This window comes from Zingiber officinale, chromosome 11B (genome assembly GCF_018446385.1).
Source record: "Zingiber officinale cultivar Zhangliang chromosome 11B, Zo_v1.1, whole genome shotgun sequence".
Classification (NCBI taxonomy): Eukaryota; Viridiplantae; Streptophyta; class Magnoliopsida; order Zingiberales; family Zingiberaceae; genus Zingiber; species Zingiber officinale.
Genome location: NC_056007.1, coordinates 6,996,408 through 7,015,956, shown reverse-complemented (window position 1 = coordinate 7,015,956; position 19,549 = coordinate 6,996,408). Strand labels below are relative to the sequence as shown.

The 19,549-nt window shown below is 39.4% G+C and overlaps 1 pseudogene; it reads left to right on the top strand.

Annotated features, from left to right (window-relative positions):
- The first annotated feature begins 18,214 nt into the window (after positions 1 to 18,214).
- Positions 18,215 to 18,389, top strand: LOC122035468 (annotated as a pseudogene).
- The last annotated feature ends 1,160 nt before the right edge of the window (positions 18,390 to 19,549 follow it).

The window sequence follows — 19,549 nt, the reverse complement described above, 5'->3', positions numbered from 1 at the left end:
ACAGATACAGGGTAGGTGCAGAGTAGGTGAACGGGTGAAAAGTTATTACGAGTTATTAGTTCAGTCGACCAAGTCAAGTGTTCGGTTGACCGATTAATTGATTATCATCATTGACTGGTTTCGGTCGACGGAACAAGTTTTAAATTAAGTTTAAAAATTTTGAATTAAATTTTAAAATAATTTTTAATAATTTTTTGAATTAAGTTTTAAAATAATTTTTTAATTAAGTTTTAAAGATAATTAAGTTTTAAAATAATAAAGTTTTAAAATAATTTTTAATTAAATTTTAAAATAATTTTTTAAATAATTAATAAAATAATTTTTAAAATAAATTTTTAATTAAATTTTTAAATAATTTTTTAAATAAGTTTTAAAATATTTTTTAATAATTTAAATAATTTTTAAATAAGTTTTAAAATAATTTTTTAATTAACTTTTAAAATAATTTAATAATTTAAATAATTTTTAATTAAGTTTTAAAATATTTTTTTAAATAAGTTTTAAAATAATTAAGTTTTAAAATATTTTTTTAATTAAATTTTAAAATAATTTTTTAAATAATAACTAAGTTTTAAAATTATTTTTTTAATAAAGTTTTAAAATAATTTTTTTAATAATTTTTTAAAATAATTTTTTAAATAATTTTAAAATAATTTTTAATTAAGTTTCAAAATAATTTTAGTTTAAAAAGTTTTTAATTAAGTTTTAAAATATTTTTTTTTATAATTTTTTGAAATAAGTTTTAAAATAATTTTTTAATTAAGTTTTAAAATAATTTTTTTTAATAATTTTTTGAATTAAGTTTTAAAATAATTTTTTAATTAAGTTTGAAAATAATTTTAGTTTAAAAAGTTTTTAATTAAGTTTTAGTTTAAAAAGTTTTTAATTAAGTTTTAAAATAATTAAGTTTTAAAATAATTTTTTAATTAAATTTTAAAATAATTTTTGAAATAAGTTTTAAAATAATTTTTTTATTAAGTTTGAAAATAAATTTAGTTTAAAAAGTTTTTAATTAAGTTTGAAAATCATTTTAGTTTAAAAAGTTTTTAATTAAGTTTTAAAATATTTTTTAATTAAATTTTAAAATAATTTTTTAAATAAGTTTCAAAATAATATTAAAATAATTTTTTAATTAAGTTTGAAAATAATTTTAGTTTAAAAAGTTTTAAATTAAGTTTTAGTTTAAAATTTTTTTTAATTAAGTTTTAAAATAATTTTTTAATTAAATTTTAAAATAATTTTTAAAATATTTTTTTAATTAAGTTTGAAAATAATTTTAGTTTAAAAAGTTTTTAATTAAGTTTTAAGATAATTGATTGTTTAATTTTTTTTTTAAGATTTAACTTGAAAAAGGTTATTGAACCCATGTTAGATTCAAACTTAGCTTTGGGTTAATCAAGCTGGTGTCCTATGGATAAACTTTCAATTCAGTGGCGAGGCATATGACCTTCTTGTGTATCAACGGTGGACCACTTACTGAAGACTTTCCAAATTGTTCCCGCCCAAAAAACTTAATACTAAATTTTGGTCTAACTAGCCCATGTTTGACTAGGGTAGCTTCAGTCAGATCCACTAAATCTAGTGCACCAGGTAGAATTCCATATTCAGCCTAGACATGCCTTCGACAAAGTTTCCTTGATGTACTATCATCCTAATTCATTCCGATGCTATGTTGCAGGGTTTGGTAAACCTTTTTCATCTAACCTTTCTAAGCAGAAAATAAACCTAATTCTAAGTGTATAGTTTGGTTAATCAAGTTGGTTGTATTGTTTTTCTACTTGCTCCCCTGAGTCATAGCTTAGATAAGGTCTACCTAAATAATGAATTTGACTCTTAGGGACTAAGTAGAGGTTTGGTTTAATTGGTTTGATTAAATGTTTTGTTTGGACCCATGCTTGGACTTGACTTCTAGCATTTTGACTGATTAAAGATAGATGATTTGTTTATTTTATTCGGTTTATAGCCAAGCCCCGATTTGTTGTACATAGCTCGTTGCGATCCAAGTACCATATTTAGGCATTTGGATCCCAGTTCAAACCTATCCAACGTTTTCTTGAGTCGCTCGACTTGACCTTTCAAGTTGGAATTTTCTTCCTCAAGTTTTTCAACTTGAGTTGAAGTTCCGAATTGAACTTGGTTAGTCGAGTCACTCAAGCTAATTTGTTACTTAAGGTGGTCTATTTCCTTAAGTAACAAGTTATTTTGTTTTTCTGATTTTGACAAAATTTTAAATAAGCATTTAACTACTTGGAATAAATTGTTACCATATTTGGATTTTCGGATTCGCAGCCTTCCTTGAATTCGATGTCATTCTCGGACTCGTACTCTTCATCGGACTCGGAGTCAGAGTTTTTGTTTCTTGCCATAAATGCAAGATGGCTCGAATGCTTTGTTTGCTCTGCGTCGGACTAGTCGGAAGAAGTCTCTGTTAGGACCAAAAGTAGCTAGAGGGGGGGGTGAATAGCTCGTCGCGTGCTCGTCGCTCGGCGTGGCTTGTTTCTTCAAGGATATGCAGCGGAAAATAACACAAACAAACACACAACGCTAACAAGGTTGGTTTACTTGGTATCCACCTCACAAGAGGTGACTAATCCAAGGATCCACACCACGCACGCACCCTCCACTATGAAAACACTCTTTTTCGGTAACTACCGAGGGCGGAGAAGCCCTACAAGACTCTCAGTACAAGAAGAAAGGAAAGGGAAACTAAATACAAGCGCAAAGCTTACAATGAGTACAGAAAACCCTAACCTAGCTTCTCTTCTTGCCTTTGATCCGCCTCTTGACTTGGAAAGCTTCCAAGATCCTTCAAGAACTGGCGATCTGATCTTTGAGAGCGCTGTGGAGAAGTTGGCGAAAGATCTGGAGTGAATCGGAGAAGAGATTGCCGAAGGAATCGTGCGCCTGCGGCCTTTATCGACGCCAACGGTCGGATCCCGATCGATTCGAATGTTCCCAATCGATCGGGGAGGCTTTGGATCGATTCACGGATCGATCCGGCCCTTCCGCGATAAGCGCTGGATCGATCCATGGATCGATCCGGCGCTTATCGCGGCAAGTCTCCCCAATCGATCCATCGATCGATTGGGACATCTGATCGATCCACGGATCGATCCGGATGCTCTTCGCTAGGAAAGGCTTGGATCGATCCACTGATCGATCCAGTACTTGGTTTTTGCCCAAAACCAAGTCCCAAGCCTACCAAACCAACACCCGGTCAACCTTGACCCGTTGGTACATCATGCCTAGCATCTGGTCACTCCTTTGACCTGCTAGGACTTCCCACCAAGTGTCTGGTCAATCCCTTTGACCCACTTGGACTTTTCTAGTCGTGCCAAGTATCCGGTCACTCCCTTGACCTACTTGGACTTCCACCAGATGTCTGGTCAACCTTGACCCATCTGGATTTCCTCATGCCAAGTATCCAGTCAATCCTTTGACCTACTTGGACTTCCCAACACCAGATGTCCGATCATCCTTGATCCATCTGAATTTTCCCTTGCCTGGCTTCACTCACCAGGACTTTCACCTAGTTTCACTCACTAGGGTTTTCCCTCTGCCTAGCTTCACTCACTAGGACTTTCCATCTGCCTAGCTTCACTCACTAGGACTTTCCATCTGCCTAGCTTCACTCACTAGGACTTCCACCTAGTTTCACTCACTAGGGTTTTCCATCTGCCTAGCTTCACTCACTAGGACTTTCCATCTGCCTAGCTTCACTCACTAGGACTTTCCATCTGCCTAGCTTCACTCACTAGGACTTTCCATCTGCCTAGCTTCACTCATTAGGACTTCCCAGTCAAGTATCCGGTCACTCCCTTGACCTACTTGACTCTTCTTCAATCAATATCTTATTGTCAAACATCTAAACTCAAACCAAGACTCAGCTCAACCAGTCAACCTTGACCTGAGGGATGTTGCACCAACAATCTCCCCCTTTTTGATGTTTGACAATACCACAATAACACTTACAATACCACATGTAAGTTAAGCTAATCCCATAGCCTCATTCTTCATGCCACTAGGTAATGAACACATAAGTTAGACTCTTCATTCTCCCCCTAAGAGGGCAAACTCCCTCTAGGTAATGAAAGCCTAACTTGTTAAGCTAATCCCATAGCCTCATTCTTCATGCCACTAGGTAATGAACACATAAGTTAGACTCTTCATTCTCCCCCTAAGAGGGCAAACTCCCTCTAGGTAATGAAAGCCTAACTTACTTCCATTCACAAGTCCTTTCATTCTCCCCCTATTGGCACACATCAAACCCCCTACTGATAAAACACAGCAACCCATCTTTGGGCACACATCAACCCATGCCCCAATTTTGGATATACATCAACAAATCCATTTGTTGACAACTCTCCCCCTGAAGAGTTGCTCATCGTTGTTCATAACATCACTCGTTGTGATCAACACGACAATGAAGGTCCCATACCCTTCATTTATCCTTAACTTCTCCCTCAATGTAGACAAATACCCAACCTTGAGCATTTTCTAACCACTTGAGTTTCCACTTGAAATAATGAGGATATCCACTCCCCATTTCAAGTTCAAAAGCTCGTCCATGAGCATTTTCTTTAAAGAAGGTTAACCACCTTCCAAGGTTCATGAAAAATAATTTTCATGCCTTTAAAGAGTCCCTCCCCCTAAAGACATGGTGGTAACTTCTGTCATTGCACCAACAATGACTTGGAATCCCTAAACCTTTAGGAAACCCAGATTTAGAAGTTTTGAGGTTCAAATGTTCAAAATTTGAAACAAACCTAAACCTAAACTTCAATGAAGTCTTCCTTAACCATTCCATCCTTGTTTTCAACACGAAAACACCCTTTTTATGTATACAAATGTATTTTAAGGGTTCGGAATGGTTACCTAGACTAAAATAGGTTTAGAGTGCTGAAATCAGACATTCCCAGCCAAAATCAGCGTCCTGGATCGATTGGAGTTGGGTTCCAATCGATTCAACCTATTTGAATCGATCCACTGATCGATTCAGGATGTGTGGATCGATCGGCCGATCGATCCAGCGAGCTTCTGCTCGCAAGAGTTGCCTTCTGAATCGATCCACGGATCGATTCAGGCACTCCAATCGATCCATGGATCGATCGGAGCCTCTGATAGTTGCTGAATTTTAAATTCAGCCAACTTCAGAAACCCCTAGAAAATTCTACAAAAATCCAAAAATTATGAAATTTCGTGTAGACATTATTTAGGGTATATACAATCAAGGAAAAATAGTTTTCTATGAAAATACTTCATATTTTCAAAGATTGACACAAACTTGAAAACTTGCAAAAACTTTAGTGTTTTCTTCAAGTTTGTGTCTAACTATTCAATGGTGATTACTATCAAAAGATAGCCTTCACCAAGGTTTTCCAAACTCATTTTGAAAACATTTTCAAAACCAATATCCCATCATGTTCCTTGGGCATAATGCACATGACTCGTACATTAGCTTTCCCAATGATGGGAATACACATAACTATGTGTTTTGATGAACCTAAAACTCAAAAGAATGCACTAAATCAACATCTTGAGTTTTGTTCATCTTCCTAACATCTCACTTGTATCTAATGTGCACTAAAACACATACAAGTCACCTTATAGTCTTTGTGAGATGTAGATTTTGGTTTTACCCTAATCTAGGGATCATGCATATCTATCTAGGCATTTTAGAGATATTAGACATCCACCTAGGATGTCACTTGTCAATAATTGTTGTTAAATGCCATTTGTCCTTAATTACAAGGAAATAACCTAATGCATGATAATGTTATGGTATACATCAAAATAAAATAACTTTCAAAAGAAAGATTCCTATAACTACATGATGTAAGAATGTCATGACCTATGATGGGCAAACAATCATGGCAAGATTTAGCATAAATAAAATATACCTAGATTAACTATCTAAGTATCCTTAAAACCTTAGCTAAACTTACAACTTAAACCTAGATTGCCCTAAAGTGCTTAAAGAAAATGCCAAAGCCTAAATTGGCATTTCTAATTCCCTTGATTAATGTATGCCAATTGAAAGTAAGCATATCCTCAAATGTTGGCATATGTCATTTTTCAACAAGAGTAACACTTTTAAATTAAGGCCCGGATTGCCTTAAATTTCCTAAGAACATACCAAAATCCCAACTTGGTATTTCTCTAGGTTTTCCCAATTTATGCCTTTTTAAGATAAAATCAATTTTCCACCATTAGGCACATTTTACTCTTTCAAGGAGTAAATAATAATTCCATTTCATTTTCAAAGGTTAACAAAAACCTTGAAAATGCTCCTTGAGTGTCAATTTCCTCAAAGTTGGGTTAACTACCCTTCTAATCGGAGTTGACACTCTCTAACCCATCTATGGGGTAGAGAAAATGCTCCTAGGAACCCAACACCTATTGGTTCTCCTTGGATGCTCTAGGTATTCACTAGGGATAACTTCCCTAGATACCTTCCTAGTGACCTTGTTTGGCTTCTTGGAGGCCTTGGTCACACTTTCTAGGTCAACTCTAGGGATAGCCTCCCTTGTGACCTTGTTTGTGACTTTCTTAGACTTCTTAGAAGCCTTAGTCACATTTATTGCAAAAATACTCTTAGGGATGACTTCCCTAGTATTTTTGGCTTGACCACAAGACCTAGGGTTTGTTCCATAACTATATGGAACTCTATGGTAAGAGGGCACATCCTTCTTAGCCTTTGGTTTGTATCCCAAACCTCTATGGCCATTTGATGGCTTTTGTACCCCTAAACCTAGGTTATGCTCATTTTGCCCTAATAGGATATTTTCCATCTTTTTTAGGGTCTTTTCCATTTTATCAAGTCTTGACCTCAAGACTTGATTTTCCATCACTAAGTCCTTAGTTTTTGGTTTTCCATTAAGTTCATGAGCATTTTTGTTTCTAGGCTTGTAGCTACAATCCTTAGAGTTCTTGCCTAGACTTTTACCTACATTCCTAGCCTTAGGTGTAGTAGTTTTGGCATGTAGGGCCACATGCTTTTCCTTAAAGCCCTCATGCTTCCTATTCTTATGGTAAATCGCATTAAAATGATAAAAATTAGAACTATCATGCTTTTTACCATAATGTAAAGGAGTAGGCTCAATAAATGTTACCTTCTTCTTTACCTTGGAGGCTCCCCCTTGACTAATGCCTCCTCCTTGAGCCTTGACCATCTTCTTCCCCTTAGGGCATTGACTCCGATAATGCCCCTTTTGATTGCAAGAGAAACACACAATGTGCTCCTTGCTCTTCTTTGTTCCGGGGATGGTCTCCTTGGGCTTCACCTTACCTTTTTGTGCCACTTGGCCCTTCTTCTTGGCCAATTTAGGACACTTGCTCTTGTAGTGCCCATGTTCCCTACACTCAAAGCATATAATATGATTTTTATTATTAATTGAAATATTTATACCTTTGCTTGTAGGGGTGGCATCTTTTCCTTTGGATCCGGAGGTAGAAGCTTCCTCTTGATCGGACCTTGATTCTCCTCCATTTGATTTTTCTTGACTTGTGGAGATAGAATCTTCTTCCTCCTCTTCGTCTCTTGACCCGGATGTAGAAGCTTCTCCTTCTTCTTGATCCGGCGTCACCAAGGATTGCTCCCCCTCAATCCTAGAGGTGGAGACTTCATCATCTTGAACATGAAACAAGGAGTATGCTCCCTCCTTGTTCCCTTCGTTGCATTCCCTTGAGGATGAAGCTTCTTGGATTTCCTCTTCTTCGGAGGTTGAGCATCTCTCAACCTCGGAGTCCTTCTCTTGGTCTTGCTCCAAAGAGTCACCCTCTCTGGATTCTTCATGATCTTGTACAGTGGAGGGGATCTCTTCATGAAGCTTGGCCAATTTGCTCCATAGCTCCTTTGCATCTTCAAACTCTCCAATTTTACAAAGGATGGTGCTTGGCAATAAATTGACCAAAAGCTTGGTCACTTTGTCATTGGCCTCGCACCTTTGGACTTGCTCCGGGCTCCATTTGCTTTTCTTTAGAACTTTGCCCTTTGAATTTCTTGGAGCCTTGAAGCCTTCCATTAGAGCAAACCATTGCTCTATCTCCATCATAAGAAAATTTTCGATTCTTGATTTCCAAGAATCGAAACTTGTAGAAGTGTATGGTGGAGCCACCCTTGTATCAAATCCAAGCCCATCTTGGAATTGCATCTTGAAGTTGAGCTTGATAAAGTCTTGAACTTGAAGAATTTGCTCCAACTTCTTCACCCTCTAGCTTTTCTTGATATGCTTGACCCTTCCGGCGATGATTCCGGTGAAGAGCGGCCTCGCTCTGATACCACTTGTTAGGACCAAAAGTAGCTAGAGGGGGGGGGGGGGTGAATAGCTCGTCGCGTGCTCGTCGCTCGGCGTGGCTTGTTTCTTCAAGGATATGCAGCGGAAAATAACACAAACAAACACACAACGCTAACAAGGTTGGTTTACTTGGTATCCACCTCACAAGAGGTGACTAATCCAAGGATCCACACCACGCACGCACCCTCCACTATGAAAACACTCCTTTTCGGTAACTACCGAGGGCGGAGAAGCCCTACAAGACTCTCAGTACAAGAAGAAAGGAAAGGGAAACTAAATACAAGCGCAAAGCTTACAATGAGTACAGAAAACCCTAACCTAGCTTCTCTTCTTGCCTTTGATCCGCCTCTTGACTTGGAAAGCTTCCAAGATCCTTCAAGAACTGGCGATCTGATCTTTGAGAGCGCTGTGGAGAAATTGGCGAAAGATCTGGAGTGAATCGGAGAAGAGATTGCCGAAGGAATCGTGCGCATGCGGCCTTTATCGACGCCAACGGTCGGATCCCGATCGATTCGAATGTTCCCAATCGATCGGGGAGGCTTTGGATCGATTCACGGATCGATCCAGAGCGCCTCTGTGCTCTGGGAAAAACGCCTGGATCGATCCATGGATCGATCCAGCGCTTATCGCAGCCGCGTCCCAATCGATCCACTGATCGATTGGGACATCTGGATCGATCCACGGATCGATCCAGATGCTCTCTGTTCGCTAGGAAAGGCTTGGATCGATCCACTGATCGATCCAGTACTTGGTTTTTGCCCAAAACCAAGTCCCAAGCCTACCAAACCAACACCCGGTCAACCTTGACCCGTTGGTACATCATGCCTAGCATCTGGTCACTCCTTTGACCTGCTAGGACTTCCCACCAAGTGTCTGGTCAATCCCTTTGACCCACTTGGACTTTTCTAGTCGTGCCAAGTATCCGGTCACTCCCTTGACCTACTTGGACTTCCACCAGATGTCTGGTCAACCTTGACCCATCTGGTTTCCTCATGCCAAGTATCCAGTCAATCCTTTGACCTACTTGAACCTTCCAGCACCAGATGTTCAATTATCCTTGATCAATCTCGATTTTACATTGCCTGGCTTCACACACCAGAGCTTTCACCTCGCTTCACTCCCTAGGGTTTTCCTCCGCCTAGCTTCACTCACTAGGACTTTCCATCGCCTAGCTTCACTCACTAGGACTTTCCATCCGCCTAGCTTCACTCACCAGGACTTCCACCTAGTTTCACTCACTAGGGTTTTCACCTAGCTTCACTCACTAGGACTTTCCATCTGCCTAGCTTCACTCACTAGGACTTCCCAGTCAAGTATCCGGTCACTCCCTTGACCTACTTGACTCTTCTTCAATCAATATCTTATTGTCAAACATCTAAACTCAAACCAAGACTCAGCTTAGTCAACCAGGTCAACCTTGACCTGAGGGATGTTGCACCAACAATCTCCCCCTTTTTGATGTTTGACAATACCACAATAACACTTACAATACCACATGTAAGTTAAGCTAATCCCATAGCCTCATTCTTCATGCCACTAGGTAATGAACACATAAGTTAGACTCTTCATTCTCCCCCTAAGAGGGCAAACTCCCTCTAGGTAATGAAAGCCTAACTTGTTAAGCTAATCCCATAGCCTCATTCTTCATGCCACTAGGTAATGAACACATAAGTTAGACTCTTCATTCTCCCCCTAAGAGGGCAAACTCCCTCTAGGTAATGAAAGCCTAACTTACTTCCATTCACAAGTCCTTTCAGTCTCGTCCCATGTCGCTTGAAGAGCCTTCTTTCGTCTAGTCGATCTAGACTTTTCTTCCTTCCGATTTGGGCAATCGATTATAAAATGTCCCTTTTTGTTGCATCCGTAACAAATCACTTCTGATTTGTTTTGGGTCTGGTTTGTTGGGAGATTGTTGGTGCAATATTCCCCAGGTCAAGGTTGGCCTAGTTTGACTGAGCTTGAATTGGGTCAAGCTTGAGTCTTAATGTTTATGTTTTGATGGTTTGACAATACATGTTGACAATACATGTTTGACAATACATGTTTGACAATACATGTAGACAACACATGGAGATTGCAGTTGCAATTGTTCATGTGTGGAGATTGTGATGGAGAGTCAAGTAGGTCAAGGTTGATCGGATACTTGACTGGAAAATCTTGGTGAGTGAAGCCAGGTGAAAGTCCTAACCTGGAGGTTAGGCAAAGGAAGTCCTGGTGAGTGAAGCCAGGCAGGAGGAAAATCCTGATGAGTAAAGCCAGGTGAAAGTCCTAACTTGGAGGTTAGGCAAAGGAAGTCTGGTGAGTGAAGCCAGGTGAAAGACCTAATGAGTGAAGCTAGGTAGTGAGGAAATCCTAGTTAGTGAAGCTAGGTGAAAGTCCTGGTGAGTGAAGCCAGGCAGAGGAAAATCCTGGTGAGTGAAGCCAGGTGAAAATCCTAGTGAGTGAAGCTAGGCAGAAGGGAAGTCCTGGTGAGTGAAGCCAGGCAGAGGGAAATCCAGATGGGTCAAGGTTGACCAGACATCTGGTGAAAGTCCAAGTAGGTCAAAGGGATTGGCCGGATACTTGGCGCGAGGAAGAAAAGTCCAAGTAGGTCAAAGGGATTGACCGAATACTTGGCAAGAGGAGAAAAGTCCAAGTGGGTCAAAGGGATTGACCAGACACTTGGTGAGAGAGTCCTAGCTGGTCAAGGGTGACCGGATGCTAGGTTTTATGTACCAACAAGTCATGGTTGACTGGATGTTGGTTTAGGGGGCTTTGGACTTGGTTTTGGGCAAAAACCAAGATCTGGATCGATCAGCCGATCGATTGGATCATGCCCAATCGATTGGCCGATCGATCGGGTGAGTCCCCGTGACAGGCATTATCCCAATCGATCAGTGGATCGATTGGGGAGAAGTGTCGCGCAAACAGAGCCCCTTTAGATCGATCGGGCAATCGATCCAGAGCTCCCAATCGATCAGTCGATCGATTGGGAGGCGCGATTTCGCGCAATAAGCCCTGGATCGATTGGTCGATCGATCCAGGCTATTCCGGAGAGCACAGAGGCACTCTGGATCGATCGGTCGATCGATCCAAAGCCTCCCCGACAGATTGGGAGCGTTCCAATCGATCAGGATCCGACCGTTGGCGTCGTATTTAGCTGCAGGCGTTCGATTCCTTCGGCAGAACTTCACGCATACAGCTCCGATCTTCACAGGCGACTCTACAGCTTCTCCACAGAGCTCTCCGCGCCAGATCTTGAAGATTCTTGGAAGTTTTGTCCAAGTCAAGAGGCGAAGAAGAGAAGTTAGGGTTAGGGCTTTTATTGCACTTCTTGTAAGCTTTTGCTTGTTCTTTACTGCCCTTTTCTTTCTTCTTGTATTGAGAGTCTTGTAGGGCTTCTCCGCCTCGGTAGTTACCGTAAAGGAGTGTTTTATTAGTGGAGGGTGCGTGCGTGTGTAGATCCTTGGATTAGTCGCCTCTTGTGGGGTGGATACCAAGTAAATCCTTAAGTGTTAGCGTTGTATGTTTTTGTTTCTTGTATTTCCGTTGCACACCATCAAAGAAACAAGCAACGAAGAACACGAAGCGCACGATGAGCTATTCACCCCCCCCTCCTCTAGCTACATTTCGGTCCCAACATGGTTGAGCGGTGCCTTCTTGACATTTCTTCTGAACTTCTTTTTCGTCAAAAGTCTCCGAACCATGTTGACTAACTCTTCTTTGTTAGTTGAGTCAGAGTCTGACTCGCTTTCAGACTTAATCTTGGTTTTTGATTTTGTCTCCTTGCTTGGACCTGCATACAAAGTAACTCCTTTCTCGACATGGCTTATGTTAGATTGTTCATGTAATTCCAACTCACAAAATAATTCATCTAACTTAAGTATTGAAAGGTCCTTGGAAACTTTGTATGCATCTGTAATTGATGCCCATAAAGCATTCCTCGGAAAAGCGTTTAGAGCGTACCTTATCGTGTCACGGTTTTCAAGATTATGCCCAATCAGGTGGAGGTCGTTTAGGATGTCCTTTAGTCGAGCGTGTAGTTGTGAAGCCGTCTCTTCGGGAAATATTTTTATATTAAATAAATTATTTAAAAGTAGATCTCGTTTGTTTACCTTGTACTCATCGGTCCCTTCGTGTAGTTTGACTAGTGAGTCCCACAGTTCTTTGGCGTTGTCGTAGGGGCCGACTCGGTTCAACTCCTCTATTGTGAGCCCACACTGAATGGTGTTGATCGCATTGTAGTTCAGTTGTGCCTTCTTGATCATTTGGGGAGTTCATTCTTCTGATTCTAATGTTGTTTCGTCTTTCATTGGAAGAGTGTAGCCTTTTAAGATTGCGAACCAGAGCTCGATGTCGGACTTCAAGTAACACTCCATTCTATTCTTCCAATAACTGAAATTCTCTCCTTTAAATAGTGGAGGTCGGACCGTACTGTAACCTTCTTGATACGGGTTCGACATCCTTGTAAGAAAAAAATTAAAGGAGAAAATATTTCCAAGACTTTTGTCTTAGGATTAGTAGTGCTTGAAAAATAGAAATGAGAAAAAGAATTATTCTACAAGAAAAGAAAACAGTTTTAAAGAGTGCTTTGAAAATCGGTTAAGAACTTTCAGAGCTAACGAGGCTCTGATACTAATTGATAGATCGGATGCGAGAGATTGAGGGGGGGGGGGTGAATATCGCACTCTTTTAAAACTCTTCTTTAACTCTAAAATCAGAATTGTGCAGCGGAAAATAAAAAGAGAGATGAATTTGTTTACTTCGTTTGGAGCCTAGCTCGACTCCTACTAGAAGACCTGCGGTCCTTGACTGCACCGATCGGCAATCACTATAACTCTTCTTTCCGAAATCCTTCGGAAAGAAGTAGATCGTATAGATACAAAAATATAAGATAGTAACAGCCCTACTATCTTATTTGTATTTAAATGCAATACGAGTAAAGTATACCGACAGTACTAATTGAAGGTTGAAGCTTGGTCGGTACTTTCGGACGGAGTATCTTGCACAGCTGATGATGATTTGTAGCACAATCCGTTTGTAGAGAAGAGCTTTTTTATTATCAGTAGTGTTTTTTTTTTTGCCTCAGACTTCGAGCCTTCTTTTATAGGTGTATTGGACGTTCGGTCGACCGATCCTCCTGTTTGGTCGACTGAACACGCTCCCCTCCTTTCTGGATGGAGTCTGACGCTGGCTTGATCTCCGACAATCAATGCTCTTTAAGGGTTCGGTCGATCGAACCCTTTGTTCGGTCGACCGAACAGCTTCCTTCCATATTCGTCGTTATTTGCCGAGATCAATAGTTAATGCGCCTTTAATGCTGATTGGTTCGGTCGACCGATCCAAGCATTCGGTCGACCGATCAGTGTGCTTTCCTTCTGCTCTGATCGTTGCTGTCTGTGCTGAGTCATCTGGATTCAGTCGGACTTGATCGGACTTGGACTCTGTTCTGGTCTGGTCTGAATACTGCACTGATTTTGCCTTGTTCGGTCGACCGATACAATGGTTCAGTCGACCGATCCAGTTGTACCTACAAAACAGTGTTAAGCAAAAATCTCATGCAAAACAGATGTTAGAACAATAATATTATAATGCAGGAGTAATATGAAAGACAGTAGAACTGTCTTGATCTCAACTTTGAAACCTTCCCGGTTTCTTCAGTTGGATTAGTGACCTTAGGTTGTTCCCTTCGGGAACACGACCTCACTGTCGCTCCTCCAGTTTGTTTACCTCAACCTACCTGCCAAACTTTGATCCTCCAGATCTAGTTTGGACTTTTCACTCAGCCTTGATCGGCTCCACAGGACTTTTCTCTTGATCTTCGGTCCTCCAGACCTCTTGATCACATTGCCAAGCTTCGGGTCCCCTCGACCTACTTGGACTTGCACCTGGGTTCCATGATCTGTTAAGATTTCTCCTGCCTAGCCTCCAACTAGGTCTTTCTCGGTTGAGTAAACATCCTGCACACTCAGTCAACTTGTTAGATCATAACAAGACTTAACTTGAACCTTTGACAACATCAAAACTTAGGTTTGATTCTAGTGCAACTTGCACCAACACTTGTTGTTGTTGTTGCTGCTGCATTAACTTCCGCGCTTTTGCGATGATCTATAAATCTAGATCCTCTTACGTCAAAGTGAAAGTGGTGAGTTTCCAATCTCTTCCATCTCCAATTCTCAGGTTTAGGCAAAAATTTCCACAGACAGTGCCAAATTTGATCTTGTTTGAGTGTGGGGAGATAATGCACCTGTGACGATGGCTTAATCGTTGACAAAGAGAAGACCTCGTGGCTTTGAGAAGATGATTTCCTTCAAATATTGCACACACTCAAACAACCCAACAAAGAGTTAGTGACTAAAGACCAAGGAAAGGATCTCTGACTAGGTTCTCCGACACTCAAGTCAGTACGATCTCCGGTGAGATGAAGAATGGTAGTGGATCTACGAGGGCATAGATTTCAGATGCAAATGATGCGTACCTTGCCAATGGAGTAGATCCTCTTTATATACCACCTCTCACAACCTCCGTGATCATGAGATGACATCGTACGTTGGAGTTTGTTAGGTGATGGAAAAAGTACAGTCTAGATGATATGCCATAACAATTCGAGGAATCTAATTTTTTCTACCCTCAGATGTACCTCTTTTGTCGTTTATGGCTTAAACCCTGGTGAACTTGTCGAGGAAATATGCTATTATGACTAACCTTCACATGGAATATTCCTTGACAACCTTGATAGGCTGTTAAAATATTGTCTGCTGCTTGTTCATTGAGTATATTTCGGTCAGTTCTTAAGCTGACCTACTTGTTTAGCTGATGTACTTTGCATTGAATATATCTTGGTCGGTCCTTAAGCTAACCTCTTTTATTGAACCATTCAATTACATTCTGTACTGTCCTTTAACCCGGTCGATCTTTATTTTACCGGTTGCATATATGGTAACTGATGAAGCTAGGTGCCTTTATCTCAGCCGGGCGTTATTCGACTAGTTGCACATATGGGAACTAACGAGACTAGGCTCCTTTATCTTGGTTGGATGTTATCCGACTGGTTGTACATATAAGAACTAATGAGGCTGGGTGCCTTTATCTTAGTCGGACATTATCCGACTGGTTGTACATATTGGAACTAATGAGGTCGGGTGCCTTTATCTCGGTCGAACGTTATCCGACTGGTTGTACATATGGGAACTGATGATGCTGGGTGTCTTTATCTCGGCCAGGCGTTATCCGACCGGTCAGAACATACATGCCCGCTCACCTTTAACGTCGAACAAGTGCACACGCATATTGTTATTTATGATTAACATGTTATATATAAAATGAATCAATCATTCCGATCATAATCTAAGACCAACCAACCTTATACTTGACTTCCCCAGGATCTGGTTACCCTTAAGTCATTATACTCCCTGATCCACTTAGCTTAACAACCGACTATCCTCCCTTGGCCGGTTTAAAACTCGATTGGGTTAACCCAAGGAACATTGGGAACTAATCCGAGCCAAACGAGAGGATATCAGTCCTTTCAGAATAAGACCATCAATTATCTTGACTTTAATTGTCACATTATCTTTTAAGTCCATCTATCATAATCCGTATTAATGAACATGAGCAATGGACATCAAATCTACCGGAGAAGATTTTCCTCTTAAATATATTCTGAAATGCACTTGTTTTCAAATAGTATAATCAATTTCTCAAAGAGAAGAGTGAGAATATTGCAGAGAGAGATATAGGCCTGCACTTAATCGGGAAACATGAAGCCTCAAATTAATACCATATTAAGGAGTAAAAGAGAATTATTCAGCACGCCAGATCAAATGAGCATTAGGACACATTAATTACTAGAATACTAGTCCCTTTGTTACTATTAATTGACTTTTCCATCATTACTTTGTCAATTGACCTTAATACATCTATAAAACATTTTATGTAGAATCATTACATCAACAGTCTTTCTAGAGTCGATCCCATGAATATAAAGGAAAATAATATAGGTACATAGTTGAAAGCATATAATCGGGATGTTAATCTCAGATAATGATACTCCGAAAATCGAACCCTGAACCTTTCGACTACGAAATCATGCGTCCCCAGCTGTACTATGCCCTGAGGACGACCTTAATACATCTATAAATCCTACTGTTTATGGACAAAACCAAATCAAAAAGTTTATTGCTTACATCTTTTCACTTCTCTGTCCGATTACTTTTCTCTTACATGATATAGCCCTACCTATTTCTCTTTCAAGGAAAAGACGGCAACAAAGGAGCTCTAGGACCATTAGTTGGAGATGGTTTTCTTCGCGGCGAGGGTGGCGGATAGGATAGTCGATTGCTGCTGCCTAATTTCCCAAGCCTATTCATGTCCATCTTCTCTTTGCTTCCTACACTCATTTTAAACTAATCAAAATAAATTAAAATTTACTTAATTCTAATTTTTTTAATGAATACTTAATTCTATTTTATGACCACGAAGACGTCGAAGAGACGGGATAGAAAGAGAGAATACCGAGAGCTTGCGTGCCAAGTAGCACGAGGAAGAAGAGCAGCAGCAGAATGCCCTTAGTGGAAGCCATATATCATGGGACGAGAAGACTATAGGCAGAGACTCGAAATCAAAATATCAGCAGAGTTAAAATTTATAGGGAAACAAGGAAAGAGATGGGGAAAAACTCCTCACCATGTCTTTGTTTCTTTGCCTACCTCCATTGGCAGCAGATTGGTCACATTCATTAAACGACGTACTCACGTACAAGTGAACGTATACTAGAGACGACTTCACAATCAATGGTGATAGCGAAGGGAAGGGTCTTTATGGGCTAGTCACTATTCCAAAGATTAGTAATCGTTCGTGAGTTACCTCCTCCGTGTTGACCTTGAGACGGATTGACGGGAACATTGGAGATGAACATATTCATCTTTTGCCATCGTGATAGCGAAAGCAAGGGTGAAAGGGATGGTGGTGAGAAAAAAATGGCAAAGGATTGAGTAGTAATGTTATTAGAGTTGAAATTTATATGGAAACAAGGAGAGAGATGGAGAAAAACTCCTCACCAGGTCTTGTTTCTTTGCCTACCTCTATTAATGGCAGCAGTTTGGTCAAATTCATTGACAATGTACAAGTGATGCGATTAAAAAGGTGATTCACTCGTCTTAGTATCTCGGAAAATTCATCTCTAGTTCAATATAAAGGAAGTAACTATGGATTACTATTAACCATTAGTACAATGACCAAGCATAAAAAAAAATATACGTTACGTCGAGTTTCGACCTCATAACTTAATATGATAATACTTTATATTTTAACCAGAGTACCATATCATCCCAAGGGGACATTGGGACATTGATAATGTACAAGTGAGCATATACAGGAGACGACTTCACAGTCAATGGTGATAGCCAAGGCAAGGGCTAAAAGGACGGTGGTGGAGAAAAAATGGCAAAGGATGTCTCTATGTTGAAAATCTGCAGATTTTTTTTTAAGAAAAAGATAAATGGTTTTATAAAGGATAATAATATTTTTTTACTGAGAAAATAAAATTTAATTAGTGAATTATTGATTAAAATTTTAATACATGTTTGATTTTAAGAAGTTAAATTATGGTTTTTATAAGATAAGTATTGTAATAATACTTTTATTTTATTTACCCAGTGCAAGTTGAACATTTATATATATATATATACTATTTAATTAAAAATCTGAACAATTAATAATTAATTTTGATAAAATTTAATAAATTATCTTAATATTCCTTTTTTTTCAATCTAAAAATAATTTTAAAACTTATTAATCATTTTCTCTAGTTAGTTTTTATAAAAAATAAAATATGTACTTTTATGATTCTCTTTAGTTTCACATCTTAAAATTGATAATATCATTAGCGGAGAAGCTTGAGCTTCTATAAATATTTTGGATCACCGACATTAGAAAGCATATTTTTCTCGGTCTTTTGACTAAGATCAAATATAATATCTATTCTTATTAATTTAATATCTGATATAAAAAATTAAATTATTTTTATATAAGAAAGTCTGTTAGAGTGGCTTGGCACACTATAAGCCTAGCGTATCCTTAATTACTAAGTTTAATTTATGGATTTGAGGTACTAATTTATCCGTATTCATGGATTATATTTCTGATGCTGCAACTTTGGTAGCATCAGAAACATATGCAATCAACTGATGAAACCACTTATCTCAAAGTTTTCTTCATGGATACTTGCTACCCGAAGAATTGCTTGCTTACTAGTAACCTTAGCCATATGTGCTCACATCAGGTCAACGAACCTTGACTTCTGATTGAGCACCTTAACTCAGTTATTACAGTATATGTTGGCATTTGCCCACGTTGGGGCATATTAATATGTAAAGGTGGATCATGAGATAATGGGATCATGATCCATTATCTATAACCTCCTCATCTCCATTATTCTCATAATATGCATTAGTATATAAAGAGTTTTAGGTGGAAAAGTGCGGAAGGGAGATTGTTGTAGATTTCTTGCGGAAGGAGTCAATCGTTCACAGTCACAGATCACAGGGTCAAGGGTTAAGACGTTGTGAAGCAATGGTAATAGTTAGATACTCATGACCATTATCCCGACTACAAGTTGTTCATAGTTTTTGGAGATTACAACAACATCAATTGAGGTATATCGAGAACTCAACTCATTTTGTATATGTAATATATTAAATTATTTTGCTATGTCGAAACAAATTTGACATTGGTATCATAGCCAGGTTCAATGAAAACTGCCTAAGAGGGAGACCATTAGAACCCATAGTGTCATCACCAATCTCGCCGATGAAGAATGGTTCTATGAGGAATGGTTCTTCGTCGTCGTGCACGACGATGCCCTCCCCATCTAAGAGTTCTGTGATGGACTTTGAAAGGGGAGAGGACTCAGACCGCATCATGCGTTGGTGTCGAGCCATGGGTCAGCGAACAGTGTTTGTCGTGGTAGAAACTATCACGGTTGTAGTGCATCGTGGGCATAGGCGACCTCGTGAGGAGGCTGGCCATCAATGTCCATGACCAACGAGTGTTGGCGACTGCATCAGGAGGCTGATGATCAGTTGTCGAGGCCGACAACCACCTTCGTCATGATTTGGGCATACTATTGGAACCAAGGGGAGCTAGAGGAGGGGGGGGGGGGGGGGGGGAATAGCTCGCTTGCTTCATTGATGATGATTTGTAACAGAAGACTCGAAGCAAACACTAATACCTTGATTTACTTGGTATTCATCTCAACGAGGTGACTAATCCAA